At 38.1% G+C, this 12,765-nt stretch overlaps 1 protein-coding gene across 1 annotated transcript in view; it reads left to right on the top strand.

Annotated features, from left to right (window-relative positions):
- The window catches only part of klf12 (KLF transcription factor 12), a 291,369-nt gene that overhangs the window by 149,306 nt on the left and 129,298 nt on the right, over positions 1 to 12,765 (top strand). The gene's annotated exons all lie outside the window — the stretch shown is intronic.

Raw genomic sequence — 12,765 nt, forward strand, 5'->3', positions numbered from 1 at the left:
ATGATCAATTAATTTGCTAAAGAAAATGTCAGTGAAGGAGACACAGGCTTTTAAGTTTTAGTTCACACTACATTGTCAGGAGAAAATGAAGTGGGGGCATTTTGCAGACCTAGGATCAGGAAGATTGTATGGACATCATCACTTTTAGCTATGTAAAAATGACTGGGCTAGAAACCCAGCTTAGAAATACTATACCTTATATTGCTTCAATCTATAATACTTTTTCTTTCCATTGCTTTGTTTTATATTGGATTGTGAATTGGTTATATATTAGATACTGGATAGCTCTTAACACCTTCAAGAATTTGATTTCTTGTAAATGAGTATGAATTCTGCACTGTTCTGTTCAAAATCAAACATGTGAGCTCATATTTTCCATGGCTGTGTATAGTGACTCTCAATCTTATAGTCTTAGCAACTTTACTTATGAGCTTTTTAAAAATAATAACAATAATTAAACAGTGTAAACAACCTGTGGTAGTTTAACAATCAAATGCATGTATGGAAACAAATCCCACCTTCCTCGGAGTAAAAAAAAAAAAAGCAGTATTAACAGTGTAAGCAGCACAGTCCCATAAAATCTCAATAAAGTCTGAAAACTGTGAAGTACATGCAATCTTGCTATAAACTGCAATAAAAATTACCCTGTAGACTCTATATTATGATCATTACATTCATGGAAGCTGCTGCTGTGTACATAAATTTTTATGGAATAAATCGACCAGTTTTGCTATCCCTATCAGAAAGCAAGCTAGTTTTTTATTTAAAACTTGATTGGTGATTTTGAAACATTGTTCTAAAAGCACAAACCATTGATAATGATCTCTCATGAAAAGGAGTGAAGAACGCAATGTGGGGAGATTCCCTTAAATATATCCTCCATTTGGGGGGTCCATTCTCGTGCAGCTTAAGAGGGGTTACAAGTTGTCTGTAAGAAGCACGTTTGTTTGATTTTATCTGAACTATGTTAAATAAACCTCTGCACAATATCTAATCTTAACAGGCTTCATTAAAAGTATTTTATGTCTATCTGTTTGAAATGCTAAGGAGTACATTTAATTTTACTACTTCTGCATTGCTTTTCTGCCCAGAGAAGAGATGTTCCTTTGATTTCCTTGAATAGCATGTTTGATACTGCCAAAGCATGGGGAGAGGGACTTAATGCGGGAGCAAATGCAAAAAGTTTGGTTATCAGGACCTGCAGGAAGGATTAGAAGAGAATCTGGCATAAAACCCTATGAAGCTATAGCTGGTTGACTTGGCATGGTAGTCCACGCCTTACCACATCCCATTTGGACTACTGCAATGCTCTTTACATGGGGCTGCCTTTGAAGATAGTTCAGAAGCTTCAAATGGTCCAGAGATCAGCAGCCAGGCAGCTAACTGGAACACCATTCAGGGAGAGAACCACTCCCATGCTGCGGCACCTCCACTGGCTGTCAGTCTGCTTCCGGGCTAAGTACAAAGTACTGGTTCTTACCTTTAAAGCCCTAAATGGCTCGGGTCCAGACTATTTGATGAACCGCATCTCCTACTATAGACCAAATCGAAAATTGGTGGTGGCACCTCGTCCACCATGGCAGCACTGGTGCCTTCCCCTCGCTGCAGAATGACTATTGACTTATCAATTGCATCAAATTCATAATGTTGGCTCCCTAAGCTATCCTTGACTTATACATGACATCGAATTTTACAAGAGTATATACAGTAAATAGACATCTGTGTCTTGTGAAGCAATTGCTTTTTATGACATCCTCATGGGAGAGCAATGATTTAAATTACTCTTTAGAGTAGAGCTTCTGTAATTATCCAGACAGTATGTCTACTGGCCATGTGGACACTGGATTCTGGCAGCAAGTTTTTCAAGCTTTGCCCCAGACCAGGATCGAACTTGGTCTTTCAAACTGGGGATTATCCTTTTTTTGCTAGCAAAAGGGCAAGGACTTCATCCCAAGAGTGGATGTGCGAGGATGTGCCCTCCGTGTTATCACTGACACAATTATTATAACTGCAAGGGGAATGTCAGGAAGTTATTTTCAGAGCTAATCAGAAAATTAGTAGTTCTGTTTGAGAGCATGAAATGCACGTCTATTTTTAATCTAGACTACTTCCAGGTATTAAAATGCTTGGGAACCATCACATTGTGAAAGCCAAACACAAGATACCATCAGCATCACTTATGCTTTTTGGTTCTCTCCCATCATTTGGCAATATTTCATCCTGAAAAAATTATACTCCCAAGCATAAAGGCAAGGAGGAGTTCTCACAGAGCTTTATAAACAAGCCTCCACCCTTCCTCTTGTGGTTTCCCCCCACCCAGAATGGCATGAACCTTTTTTGTTAATATGTCATGACAAATGCAGTCACACCCACCTTGAGTGTGGGAGTTTTCCAAATATAGGATGAGATTTTGCTTCCGTTCTATAATGCCAAGCCAGTTTATGAGAATTAATCATCTTTGGTAGCTGCTGGGGATGTCCAAAAAGATGTATTAAGCATTAAGCTGCCTTGGATTCATTATAATTCAGGCTGTCTGGTACTGTAGTAGTCATAAAAATATTGACATTTAAGCTCTCTTGGATTTTAAGTTTCTGTGATGTAATCCTTATAATATCTTTTTAAAAAATACAGCCCTGCTGAAGCTGAATTCTTCTGAATAAATAAAAATGATCTGCCAGTGTGTTTGGAAAAAATATGTGCGTGCAAAATGTGCTTCTGGTTTTTGAATGGGTTGCCACATTAAAAGTTGTACCTCATTGTTGAAACTCATACTTTCTAAATCCCCTTATGGAAACTAACATGTTGTAATACTTTACACCATGTTCTGAAGACCTAAAGGTAGCTTCATATCATTGCTAGCTTTGTTGAAATTTCTCACATGTCGGAGAATTAATCACTTATTGACTCCCGTCTAACTCTGTTCTGGGTCGTCATAAATATATTTACATGGCAATATTGAGTGTGTGTGTAAATGACCAAATTAGCAATGGGGCATGAAGAGTAGTGCAAAGGTGCCACTTTGGTGATCTACAAAGGAGAGCAGAAGTCAATGACAAATAGAGGCAAGAAATGTGTGAAAACCATTGTTTCTTATCACTGAGCTACTAGGTCTGCGAAGTGAAAAGCAGTTTCAAGGTTATATGAGGTAATACAAAAATTATGTTTGAGGTATTTTATTTGTGGTTGCATTCGCTTGTGTCATTAAATGATGGAAGCTGGCTTTCTTAGTACCAGTTCATATTGCCATGGCTTCAAAAGAGTCACTAGTCTTCTACAAACATTTAGATCCCAAAACTACAAAAATAAGGTCAAAGGAAGCTTCTGGAGATGGCATGCAGTAGTTTAAGGAAATCGTTTTTAAACAGAATCTATGGCTTTTGATGTTGCACAGCTATCACTGATGGGCCAGAAAACATTTTTCGGTGGCTGATCACATGCCTTGCATGGAGGAGGTTCTAAGTTGAATACTCTGTGTCTTGAATGAAAAAGCAGAAGGAAATGTGGTAGAAGAAAAAGTGCTGGGCTAGGTTGATCAGTTATCTGATTCAATTTTATGTAATCATTTGAAAACACATCTCCTTCTTCCTGTTCCCTGTAACAAGGAAAGCAAAACATTAAACAGTCCTTCCCTAAATGAAAAATATGCCAACAATTTGTACAGAATTGCTCATCTGCTAGTTTTCAGGGAATCCAGTCATTTTTTCCTTTGCAGAGGTGAGGTCTGAGATCGCTGTTGAATTCATAGCAGTGGGAGGACTTAAAGATACTTCTCCTAGATCCATGTCTCACTCACCATCCTCTAAGTAACAAAGAGCCAGTGCTTGCTATTGAACCACATCTTGTTGTTACATGTCTCTAAGTTGACTCTTATGCATGGTAACCTTATCCTGGAGTTTTCTTGCCAAGGGTCATTGAGAGGCTTGCCATTGACTTCCTCTCATGCTGAGAGAATATGGCTTTATCAAGGCCACCCGGTAGGTTTCGATGACTGTGTGAAGAGGATTCAAACTCTGGTTTCTTAGAGTCCTAGGTCAACACATAAACTACTGCACTGAACTGCCTTTCTTGAACCACAGAATCCCTCTTTTTTTATTTAGTTATGCAGGGGTGCTTTCTTCTGTATTGGTATCCTAATACAGTAGAGTCTCACTTATCCAACCCTCACTTATCCAATGTTCTGGATTATCCAACACATTTTTGTAGTTAATGTTTTCAATACATTGTGATAATTTGGTGCTAAATTCGTAAATACAGTAATTACTACATAGCATTACTGCGTATTGAACTACTTTTTCTGTCAAATTTGTTGTCTAACATGATGTTTTGGTGCTTCATTTGTAAAATCATAATCTAACTTGATGTTTAATAGGCTTTTCCTTATTGCCTCCTTATTATCCAACATATTCGCTTATCCAACATTCTGCCGGCCCGTTTATGTTGGATAAGTGAGACTCTACTGTACTGTCAGTATCACTTTAGAGGGAAAAGATCACTGTCTCCTTTATTTCCTATGAGTCGGGGAGGAAATTGTGCTTCCTATTTATCTGCTTTTTCTCATTAAAGACATAAAATATCTCCATCAATATAAAACATACTCATGATATATTTGGAGAGTCAGCTTGGTGTGGTAATGTGATTGATGGGCTACTGCTCTGGAGACCATGGTTTGAATTTCTACTCAATTTATGGTTGAGCTTAGGAAAGACACTCTCTCTCAGACTCAGAAAAAGACAAAGGCTCTCCTTGAAGGTCTTTGCATAGTTATCTTGAAATAAAGTGGAAATTGCCTCTTTTCCATCTAGGACTATGATGAGCACATGCTGTTATCTGCATGTGTTTTGAGAATAAAAAAAATAGGGTCAGGGAATTCCTCCCTTTCTTCTCCTTTGGAATTGTTCAGGAGAGCTGGTACTTTTAAAAGTTGAGAGCCAACATTCTGTTTCCTACTCCAGTTCATCATTCATCCATTTTCTCCATCCTTTTTCTACACTGGCTGTGTGAGCACCTCATAACCTCCCCTGCTAGACACAGATAGCCTTGATAACCCAGAGGTTTCCTGGATCCTCCCCTTCCCCATTGTCATCAGCAGTAGCCTTGTATGTGGTGGGTTTGGGATGAAGAGTTCCTACTGATAAGAATTAGACCTGCAAGGTGAAGATGTAGACCAAGATGTGAAATTGCCTGATTGTCTTAACCAATTCAGCCTGACAATGATTGAGTGGTGCCCCAAAAGAGTGACATAGCACTGGGAGACTGCTTCGGGTCCCTCCATTTGGGGGGCACCACTGGAGCTCCAATTCTCTGTATTGCTTCTACCTCTTTTTAGTTTTTTTTTCAAAATAGAACTGTTCCAACTATCTAATTGGAACATAAATGATTAGTGACAAAGATCGGAAGTCAAACTCCACCCCCCATTCCTAGTGTATATCCCCTCTCACAATTCCTAATCCAGACACACTTTCCCTACCCCTGCCCTTCCTTCCCTGTTCCCCTGCCGTATGTCGTGTTATGTTTTATGTTTGATGTTTGATGTTTTAAAATCTCAATAAAAATGATACAAAAGGAAGAATCCTCACAACCTTAAAAAAAACAAAACAAAAACAAAATAGAACTTTCTTTCTGAGAGCAAGAAACACTTGGTTACTTCGCTGGCCATGTCTCTAAAGCTGCATTGTTTTGGAGAGAGGAAAAAGCCCAAGTTGGTATGGGAAGTATAGGAAAGGCTTGAAGAAGCTTTTTGGAGATTCAGAGTATCAAAGACAATCTTTTTATTTTATTTCCTGTCTTTCTGCGTATATACGGCCCTGACTTACAATTTTCAAAGGAGTAATCACCATCTCCATACAGATGATCAGTTTCTCTGTAAATCTCAAAATCTTTAAATGATCTTAGACTAGATTTGACAATGAATGCAACATAGTAGCCACATGCCTGTCTCACATGTTTCCTCTCTGTAACATCTAATAGTATGTACCTGAAGTATATGATGATTATGCTCCTTGTTTTCCCAACCCTCTGTCAGCAACAGTCAAGGGTATGAGGCCAGGAGTAGCAGACTATGTGATATCGCCTCATTTGACTGGGTGGGTACACTGTGTCCCAAAATAGTGCAGCTAATTGACTCTCCTACTCGAGTTATTAGTCACTGATGATCATCAGACAGGTAAGAAAGATTAGATGTTTAGGAAGATGAAGGCAGAGAACCATTGACCTACTAGATGTTTTCTCCACAACTCTTGATAGATTCACCACAGCCCAAGGCAACAAATGTAGTCCATAGCACCTGTAGAGGTGAAGGTTCCCTCTCAAACTTGTTTTCAGTTGCAGATACATGTTTCACAATGTATCTTGTTGTGCACCTTCAGGTCATTCTGACTCATAGTGACCGTACATGAATCTGTCAAGGAGTTTTCTTGGTTAGATTGCCTTTTCTTTCCTCTGACTGTGACTTACCCAGGATCAGACACTGGATTTCCATGGTTGAGCGGGGATTGAACTGTGTTCTCCAAAATCATATCCAGAGCTTAAATCACTACAATGTGCTGCCTCCCGTAACAACATATTTAGTTTCCTCCTAATTAAGAATGCAAAGCTTCTCTTGCTTAATTTCTTCCTGCTCTTAATGCCCATCTTCTTATTAAATTGCTGGCAATATTAGTTGTGCTTTAAGCAGTACCTTTAGGTGGAAATACTTCTTGAATGTTTCTTCTTGTGCATTAGGTGGATAAATTTTTGTCTTCTGGCTGATAAGGCGGAGTAGGAGTAAAGCAAACTGATGTAACTAGAAACTGATTGGACCATTGTAGTGTCATTTGGAATATCTTCCTTTTCACCTCAAAATATTGACTACAATAAGAGTTTTGTGACCTCATGCTATATTTAGTAAATACTTGGGCTCTTCTTAAAATGCCATGGCATGGTTAGCACAATGTAGAGTCTCTTCTTAAGCAACTGAAATGGGAAATTCATTTTAAAAGTCAGTTAAAACTGCAAAAACACGAGCAAATCATTGTGCAAACAACCTTAAGTGATGCTTCCAGTTGTTGTTGTTCATGCACTACATGAATCCAGTGATGTGCAGTCAATACATCATATTTCTGACAGCTGAATTTGCTTATTAGTAGCTTAATTAGAAACTGCAGTGGCACTATGTCATTCTACACGGTAGGTCATTTGTATTTGTAGAAGCTTTCAGATATACTGGGTACAATCCATTATGTGGATTAAAGTTAAATGTTTCAAATACTTCTCTATAGCTATTAGTAATATAATCTATATGTGATGTTGAATAATGATTTACATACCAAAGAGGGAAAACCAATTTGTTAGCAAATTGTCTCTTACATACCTTATTACAGAGATTATGTTAAACCATCTGTAACAGTTAAAAACCTACATTTATCTCCAAACTTAATTCTACCCTGGTATATTATAAATAGTTACCAGCTTTCTCATGTACTTCTACTAAACCTTACGTCACCTAGCATAAGTTGCTTAAATACAAGATTTTGCATATTATGCATTTTATTTTTCTCTAATTCCCAAAATGGATGTTTTCCTTGTTTTTGGTATTTTTGGCTTTTTTTTTCTTTGCCATGAACCTTTTTTTCTGGCACTGTGCAAATATCTCCTCTATTTGTTACTTCTCATATTCCTCACATGTTGTCCCAAAGAAAAAAGAAGCATGTGTTTCACTTAGTTCTGCTAGATCAGTGGAATTTAGGAATAATTGACTTTGGCTGGATTGTATGCATTTTTATTCAATACCTCATGAAAACCTGTAGTTCCTAATCCAAAACAAAGGACAAATGGAAAGCTTTGATCCTCATCCTATGATCATATATATTCCTGCAACTAATAGCTGTCCCTTTATGGCACTACCTTTCTGTGATTGTGGGATTGCATACTCCTGTGAAGCAATAAACTGATAGTAGCAGTGCCTCTAGTAAGACAGACAGGCTTTTGCTGAGGAGCCAGATGAATGTGCCAAACAGCTGCTGGACAGCAGCAGTAGTGGCAGAGGAAATCTCAGAGATGATGGCAGTGGCACATTTGTTCTTACTGCACAGAACAAGACATGTAAATCCTGTCTGAATGTCTTTCACTGTGAAAACACAATTCAACAAGAGATAGTGCCAGAATATAACAGTTCCAAGTCAGAAAGCACTCAACAAGCTACTGGACTGGAGCAGAGAGCAGCTACAAAGAACACTGTAGCTAGCAGCACAGTTGAACTCAAGCTAAAACAGTGGTTCTCAACCTGTGGGTCCTCAGGTGTTTTGGCCTACAACTCCCAGAAATCCCAGCCAGTTTACTAGCTATTAGGATTTTTGGGAGTTGAAGGCCAAAACATCTGGGGACCCATAGGTTGAGAACCACTGAGCTAAAAGGACATTCAGCTATTGACATACTCCATGGTGAAAATAAAGTCTGAAGCTGCCCAACATATTATAGGAACATGGGGTGTTGGAAGCATGAATCAGGAGAAGCTAAATATAGCAAAAGAAGGAATGGAATCTATAAACTTTTCAGTATGGGATGAGCAACCTAAAGTGGACAGGAATAGGATTTTTTTTTTAGTTGGATAGTTTGTGTTTTACTCAGAAAATGAAAATCTAATAAGAAATGAAGTAACATTAATAGTGAGAAGAGATGCATTTTAAAACATGTTTTATTTGATACATTCCAACAATTAACAAAATTTTTGCAATGCATGACTTATTTCAATATACATAATACCAAAAGTAACTAATGCTTAAATGACATTTTAAACGATCCTTTGAAATGTATCACCCACCCCCCTCCCCTCTCCCCGTTCCCCCCTCCCCCCTGGAACAGCAATTCAATATATTATTGTTGTATCATTTTAACCATGTGGAACGCCTGGTTCAAGGTGGTTTATCTTTCGTCTCCATCTATTTTGTCAATTAGGACTGACCATTTCCTGAAGCAGCCTTGTTCTTTTAGGCTATTTATATATTTTCTTTTCCTTTGATTAATGAAATCATTAATTATTTATATCTGATATATAAGACCACCAAGTTTCTACATCCCATTTTGTCTTATCTCTCCCTCCTCGGGCTATTATGGCTTGTATTGCGGCTGTCATATATTTTAGGATCTTGGTCCAATTATTATTATCGTCCCTTACCTTTGTTGTGAGAGACATATATCTGGCTTTGTCAGATTAATTCTTTTCTTTTGCCATATTAATTCTTTCCCAATTATTTCTTCCATTTGTTTTCTTATTTTACCATAAAAGATTTGAATTTTTCTACAGTCCCACCACATGTGGGAGAATGAACCTAATCCCCCACATTTGTGCCAACATTTGTTCAAGGTATTTCCCATTATATGTGATTATTGGAGGGGGTTCTATACCATTTAGAGATTATTTTCCTTTGTGTTTCTTTGATCCTTATATGATTAATTTTATGAATATTATTGATCCAAGACCCGATTAGTTTCTCAGTAAAGCTTTTTTTTTTTTTTGCTGTTTCCAGTTCTCTATAAACGTTGCTTTTGTATTATAAGTTAAGGTAATTAATTAATCATACCATAGCCCAGTCATTCCTTTATTTCTAATTTCCTTCTAATTATTCTATCACTTGCTTCTCTTCTTTTCATGGCCTGAGCTTTACTGGACAGTAAAAAGAGAGAGGGGGGGAGGGAGGGAGGGAGGGAGGGAGAGAGAGAGAGAGAGAGAGAGAGAGAGAGAGAGATAGAAGAGATGCATTACTGTAGCACCTCAATACAAATCAGATTTGGTTGTCAGCCCCCCTGCCCCCAGCACATAAGGGAGGTTAACATTCCTCATTCATGCCCAAGAAATGGTGGTCTTAAGTCTTTAGCAAACTTGCCGTGTAATTAGTTGCATCATTCTGAAAGGGCAAGATAATATAGTTGCCATTTTAAAGTCACAGATAAATGATGAAGGTCATGGAGTGCCATTTGCAAATGGACTTCAATACTGAAGAATGTTCTTCCCCTTAAAATTGGCCAACAGGATACTCAGAATCGATAGACTCCTGTTTGTGTCCATCAGGTGTTTCAGTCACAATACAAGCATCACACCACAGTCAAGAAACAAGACACACACAACATTTGTCTATGATTTCCTTAAATATTAAAGTTGTTTTTGTGTACAGTTGAAGGTTAAGCTGTCTTGTATGCCGAATGTTTCTCTGATGACAAAAATCTTTAAGTTGAGATTTTAGAAAAAGAGCAGAAAAATGGAGAGAGAAAATAGAGGAATTTTAAAATAAGGTGATGCCCTTGTGTGGACCCCCTAACAACACCCCCCTGCTGGAAGGAAGTTGATTCTTTTTGTTTATTTAAGGATTGTACCTTAATCTACTTGCAGGATTTGGCTTGCAAAAGGATGTGCCCTCTGTATCCACAAATTCAACCATCCACAGCTTGATGTGTAGAGAGAGGAGCAGGAGTGGAGGGAGAGAGAAAGTGAACAAACTTTAACTTTGACATTTTATATAAGGGATATCATTTTACTACACGGTATATAATGGGATTGAGCATCCATGGGTTTTGGTATACACTGCGGGTCCTAAAACCAAACCCTAGTAGATAATGAGGGACACTGCTTTTTATTTAAGAGCTTTGGTTTTTTATGTGCTTGGAACTTGGGCATGCAGTAATTGATATTGCTATGGTAGAATTGGTTCTCTGTATCCACGGATATAACCATCTGATAATAAAAAAGTTTGATTTGTATCTCTTTATTATATTCATATATACTTTTATATATGCTTATATAGTCTCTTTTTTAGAGAGACAAATAAGGATACAACAACAACAACATCTGAGATCACATAAAATTTTATTGGGCAAAAAGGAGTTGAAAAGTTTAAGAAGCTCAGCAATAGTCTATATTTCAGAGAAAGGAACAGGCAAATCACCTCTGAGTATTCCATGCCTACAAAAACCACATGAAATGAAGGAGAGCTGCCTTTCTTACTCCTTTTGGACAAGAGAAGGGTCATAGGCTTAGAGCACATCTCATATCTGTCTCTTGTCTCTCTCTTTATGATAGATCCCTGCTCCAGCATTGACCCAAGGTATCACTCAACCCAGGTTTTGGAGGGTATTTTTTAAAAAAATAATCCATTTACACACAGGTGTATATAGTAGATCCAACATGTTTCATTTTACTTCCGGCGAAGGCTGCTATTGAGGTGCTATATGAAATAAGGGACATTTGCTTTCTTGCTTAGAGTCACACTGACAGTTCGATGCCTACAGAGAGTGGGTGGAAACCCCTAGAGCTGGAAATTTGACAGCACTGGTATTGGCAAGTGTGACACTACAGCTGTACACAGCAAGCATCTTTTTAAATTGGGATATATATATGTGGTGAACCCAGATATATAAACACAATACTGCAGTAGTCATTCCAGAACATCCTTACTACTTGCTGACTAATTTTTGTTTTGCCAAATAAAGAGTTTTGTATGTAGAGCTGCTTTCCTCAATATAGATCTCTCCAGATGGTTTGACACCCATATCCTTATCTTTGATCATAAGCAGTAATGAAGTTATGGGAGTTATGGACCAGAATAACTCTAAATAACTGCAGTAGCCCCATTAAGGGAAGTCTGGTTTAGAGAGAAGAGGGATCATGAGAGATCTGAAAATCCATGCTTCCTGAAACTTTTCGAGCCGTAAGGTCAACATGTGACTAATTTTTCATTGCTATGATGAATCTAGATAAAAAATATCAGCTTTTCTGCAGTTCTTTAAGATTTCACCTTGAGTATTATCTTGTGAGATCTAAACACATTCAAGGAGGATGTTTCCCTCACTTCTTTCCATTTGTGTCAGCTTAAAAAACAACAAGTGTTTAGTTCATGCTTAATTCATGTAATCTGTCCACAGAGTTTATTGGGTACTTGTCAGTGTGGGTGGAAGAATCAAGTGCAGTGTATCTTCCCAGAGGTCCCATTGACCATTTAGTGTTTGAAGCTGTTGCAAGCTTTTGTTGACAGAATCAATAAAAAGTTACCAGTTTTCATAAGATATGTTATCATTTTTACATCCATTATAAGTCTTTATATTATAAGTGAGTTTTTATAATAGCCAATGTTCCATACTCTTTTCTACCAATTATCGAATTTAATTCCTGATTTCCAGCATTTAGACCAGGGGTCCCCAAACTTTTTAAACAGGGGGCCAGTTCATGATTCTTCGGACCGTTGGAGGGCCGGACTATAGTTGGCCACCGAGCAATAACAACAACAACAACAACAACAACAACAACAACAACAACAACAACAAAGAGGGTTGGAAGAGACCCCTTGGGTCATTGAGTCCAATCCCCTTCTGCCTTTGTGTACCGAAAGCACAAGCAAAGCACCTCTAACAGATGGCCACCCAGCCTCAATGTTATTAATAATAATAATAATAATCATAATCATAATAATAATAATAAGTGTTGGAAGAGAAGAAGAGACCCCTTGGGTCATTTAGCCCAACCCCCTTCTTCCCTTGTGCTGTGGGGGCCGGATAAATTGCTTTGATGGGCCGCATCTGGCCCCCGGGCCTTAGTTTGGGGACCCCTGATTTAGACATTTCTACTCAAGCAGCTGCAAGGAAGAAAACAACTGGTCTCCTGTGTTGTAATCAGTAACAAAAATGCCAGACAGAAGGGGATGGTTTATTGCATCATTTGTGAAGCATGTTTGACAATTACACCTCAGAAACACTTTTATCTTGAGATATTCTAGCTATATCTGGTTATATTAGCTTGTA

This window comes from Anolis carolinensis, chromosome 3 (genome assembly GCF_035594765.1).
Source record: "Anolis carolinensis isolate JA03-04 chromosome 3, rAnoCar3.1.pri, whole genome shotgun sequence".
Lineage (NCBI taxonomy): Eukaryota > Metazoa > Chordata > Lepidosauria > Squamata > Dactyloidae > Anolis > Anolis carolinensis.